Source organism: Arachis hypogaea, chromosome 12 (genome assembly GCF_003086295.3).
Source record: "Arachis hypogaea cultivar Tifrunner chromosome 12, arahy.Tifrunner.gnm2.J5K5, whole genome shotgun sequence".
NCBI classification, from domain to species: Eukaryota; Viridiplantae; Streptophyta; class Magnoliopsida; order Fabales; family Fabaceae; genus Arachis; species Arachis hypogaea.
In genome coordinates, this window is record NC_092047.1 from 43,663,447 (window position 1) to 43,668,257 (window position 4,811).

The 4,811-nt window shown below is 37.3% G+C and overlaps 1 non-coding gene across 1 annotated transcript; it reads right to left on the reverse strand.

Moving 5' to 3' along the window:
* Positions 1-1,826: 1,826 nt before the first annotated feature.
* Positions 1,827-1,934, reverse strand: LOC112732186 (small nucleolar RNA R71). The gene has a single exon (XR_003167922.1). It is a non-coding gene; the product is annotated as a small nucleolar RNA R71 (small nucleolar RNA).
* Positions 1,935-4,811: the final 2,877 nt, after the last annotated feature.

Here is a 4,811-nt window from a genome sequence, read left to right on the forward strand (position 1 = left end):
GGTAAGTCTTCATGTTTGATCTTCATATTTTCTTGTTTTGTGTCTTTTCTTATTTTTCATATGCATTTTTAATTTGTCAGTTTCTAAAGTTTGAAAATTTCTAAGTTTGGTGTCTCGCATGTTCTTCTTTCAATAAAAATTTTCAAAAATAAGTCTTGATGTTCATCTTGATCTTCAAAGTGTTCTTGGTGTTCATCTTGACATTCATAGTGTTCTTGCATGCATTGTGTGTTTTGATTCATAATTTTTATGTTATGAGTCTGTTTCATGTTTTTCTCTTTCTTCATTAAAAATTCAAAAATAAAAAAAAAATATCTTTTCCTTATTTTACTCAAAATTTTCGAAAATATGATTTGATTTAGTCAAAAATTTTTTAAATTTAATTATTTCTTATGAATCAAATCAAATTTTCAATTTAAAAATCTTATCTTTTTCAAAATCTTTTTCAAAATCAAATCTTTTTCAATTTTCTTTTCATATTTTCGAATTCTTTTTAAAATTTTTCAAAATTTTTTTCATTTTTTTGAAAATATTCAAATTAACTTTCAAAATCTTTTTCTTATTTTATTTCTTAATTTTCGAAAATTTTATTAGCATTTAATGTTTTGATTCAAAATTTTTTAAGTTTGTTACTTGCCTAATAAGAAAGGTTCAATCTTTAAATTTTAAAATTAAATCTTTTTGTTTATTGTTAGTCAAGTAATCAACTTTAATTTTCAAAATCAAATCTTTTTAAATTTCTTTTTCAAATCTTTTTCAATCAATCTTATCTTTTTGTTTCAATCACATCATTTTAATTTTCAATCACATCTTTTTCAAAATTAATTTCAAAATCTCTTCTAACTTCTTATCTTTTCAAAATTTATTTTCAAATCTTTTTCAATCAATCTTATCTTGTTGTTTCAATCATATATTTTTCAAAACTACCTAACTAACTCTCTCTTTCTAATTTTCGAAAAACCTTTCCCCTCTTTTTCAAAATTCCTTTTTAATTAACTAATTGTTTTAATTTTAATTTAATTTCAACTTTAATTTTCGAAATCTAACTTTCAATTTTAATTTTTATTTTAATTAAATTTCGAAATTCTCTCTCTCATCTCCTTCTATTTATTTATTCATCTACTAACACTTCTCTTCCATCCAAAAATTCGAACACCACCTCCCTCTCTGTGTTCGAGTTTTCCCTCTTCCCTTCCTTACATTACATTCTTTTCTTCTTCTACTCACACAAAGGAACCTCTCTCTACTGAGGCAAAGAGGATCCCTATTATTTTCTTTTTTCTTCTTTGTCATATGAGCAGGAGCAAGGACAAGAACATTCTTGTTGAAGCAGATCCTGAACCTGAAAGGACTCTAAAAAGAAAACTAAGAGAAGCTAAAATACAACAATCCAGAGACAACCTTACAGGAATTTTTGAAAAGGAAGAGGAGATGGCAGCCGAAAATAATAATAATGCAAGGAGGATGCTTGGTGACTTTACTGCACCTAATTCCAATTTACATGGAAGAAGCATCTCAATTCCTGCCATTGGAGCTAACAAATATGAGCTTAAACCTCAATTAGTTTCTCTGATGCAACAGAACTGCAAGTTCCATGGACTTCCATCTGAAGATTCCTTTCAGTTCTTAACTGAATTCTTGCAGATCTGTGATACTGTAAAGACCAATGGGGTTGATCCCGAGGTCTACAGGCTTATGCTTTTCCGTTTGCTGTAAGAGACAGAACTAGAGTATGGTTGGACTCTCAACCTAAAGATAGCCTGAACTCTTGTGATAAGCTGGTCATGGCTTTCTTAGCCAAGTTCTTTCCTCCTCAAAAGCTTATCAAGCTTAGAGTGGATGTTCAAACCTTCAGACAAAAGGAAGGTGAATCCCTCTATAAAGCTTGGGAGAGATACAAGGAACTGACCAAAAGATGTCCTTCTGACATGCTTTTAGAATGGACCATCCTGGATATCTTTTATGATGGTCTGTCTGAACTATCTAAGATGTCACTGGACCATTCTACAGGTGGATCCATTCACCTAAAGAAAACGCCTGCAGAAGCTCAAGAACTCATTGACATGGTTGCAAATAACCAGTTCATGTACACTTCTGAAAGGAATCCTGTGAATAATGGGACGCCTATGAGGAAGGGAGTTCTTGAAATTGATACTCTGAATGCCATATTGGCTGAGAATAAAATATTGACTTAGCAAGTCAATATGATCTCTCAGAGTCTGAATGGATTGAAGGAATCATCCAACAGTACTAAAGAGGCATCTTCTGAAGAAGAAGCTTATGATCCTAAGAACCCTGCAATAGCAGAGGTGAATTACATGGGTGAACCCTATGGAAACACCTATAATCCCTCATGGAGAAATCACCCAAATTTCTCATGGAAGGATCAACAAAAGCCTCAACAAGACTTTAACAATGGTGGAAGAAACAGGTTTAGCAATAGCAAGCCTTTTTCATTATCCACTCAGCAACAGACAGAGAATTCTGAGCAAAATCCATCTAGCTTAGCAAATATAGTCTCTGATCTATCTAAGGCCACTTTAAGTTTCATAAATGAAACAAGGTCCTCCATTAGAAATTTGGAGGCACAAGTGGGCCAGCTAAGTAAAAGGGTCACTAAAACCCCTCCTAGTAGTCTCCCAAGCAATACAGAAGAGAATCCAAAAAGAGAGTGCAAGGCCATTGATTTAACCATCATGGCCGAACCTAAAGAGGAGGGAGAGGACGTGAATCCCAGTGAGGAAGACCTCCTGGGACGTCCAGTGATCCATAAGGAGTTTTCCTCTGAGGAACCAAAGGAATCTGAGGCTCATCCAGAGACCATAGAGATTCCATTGAACCTCCATGTGCCATTCATGAGCTCTGATGAGTATTCTTCTTCTGAAGAGAATGAAGATGTCACTGAAGAGCAAGTTGCCAAGTACCATGGTGCAATCATGAAGCTGAATGCCAAACTATTTGGTAATGAGACTTGGGAAGATGAACCTCCCTTGCTCATCAATGAACTGAGTGATCTGGATCAACTGACATTGCCTCAGAAGAAACAGGATCCTGGAAAGTTCTTAATACTTTGTACCATAGGCACCATGACCTTTGAGAAGGCTCTATGTGACCTTGGGTCAGGGATAAACCTCGTGCCCCTCTCTGTAATGGAGAAATTGGGAATCTTTGAGGTGTAAGCTACCAGAATCTCACTAGAGATGGCAGACAACTCAAGAAAACAGGTTTATGGACTAGTAGAGGACATGTTAGTAAAGGTTGAAGACTTTTACATCCCTGCTGATTGCATAATCCTAGACACTGGGAAGGATGAGGATGAATCCATCATCCTTGGAAGACCCTTCCTAGCCACAACAAGAGCTGTGATTGATGTAGACAGAGGAGAATTGATCCTTCAACTGAATGAGGACAACCTTGTGTTTAAAACTCAAGAATCTCCTTCTGTAACAATGGAAAGGAAGCATAGAAAGCTTCTCCCAGTATAGAGTCAACTAAAGCCCCCACAGTCAAACTCTAAGTTTGGTGTTGGGAGGCCTCAGCCAAACTCTAAGTTTGGTGTTGAACTCCCATATCCAAACTCTAAGTTTAGTGTTGGGAGTCTATAAAATTGACCTGATCACCTGTGTGGCTCCATGAGAGCCCACTGTCAAGCTATTGACATTAAAGAAGCGCTTGTTGGGATGCAACCCAATTTTTATTTATCTAATTTTATTTTTATTTTTATTGTTCTTTCATGTTTTATTAGGTTCATGATCATGTGGAGTCACAAAATAAATACAAAAATTAAAAACAAAATAAAAAATAGCAGAAGAAAAATCACACCCTGGAGGAAGGACTTACTGGCGTTTAAACGCCAGTAAGGAGCATCTGGCTGGCGTTCAACGCCAGAACAGAGCATGGATCTGGCGTTGAACACCAGAAACAAGAAACATTCTGGCGTTCAAACGCCAGGAATGCACCTTGAGAAGAGCTGGCGCTGAACGCCAGAAACAAGCATAGAACTGGCGTTTAACGCCAGAAACATGCTGCATCTGGGCGTTGAACGCCCAGAACAAGCATCAATTCAGCGTTTTAAATGCCAGGATTGCCTACAGAGGGCGTTTACACGCCTAATTAGAGCAGGGATGATTAAAGTCCTTGGCCCCACTGGATCTGTGGACCCCACAAGATCTCCTCAGGATCTGTGGACCCCACAGGATCCCCACATACCTCCTCTCACCTTACCTCCTCATAATCCTATATCACCCTTTCCCAAGAACCCTTCACCAATCACCTCCAATTCCCCTCCAAAACCATCATACACCCACCTACACCCACCCACTCAAAATTCAAACCATCACTCCCTCCTTTTCACACATCATAACCACCTTAAACCCCGAGTGGCAGAACCCTTCCCACACCTCCATCTCCTCCATCTCTTCTTCTTCTCATCCTTCCTTTCTTCTTTTGCTCAAGGACGAGCCAACATTCTAAGTTTGGTGTGGAAAAAGCATTGCTTTTTTGTTTTTTCATAACCATTGATGGTACCTAAGGCTAGAGAAACCTCTAGAAAGAGGAAACGGAAGACAAAAGCTTCCACCTCCAAGTCATAGGAGATGGAGAGATTCATCTCAAGGGTCTATAGCTCAGTGGTAGAACATTTGACTGCAAATCAAGAGATCCCTGAGAAACCTCAGGGGATACATTTTCCTCCACACAATTATTGGGAGCAACTAAGGGTGGAACATCAAGAGCACTCCATCATCCTTCATGAAATTAGAGAAGATCAAAGAGCAATGAGAGAGGAGCAACAAAGACAAGGAAGAGACATA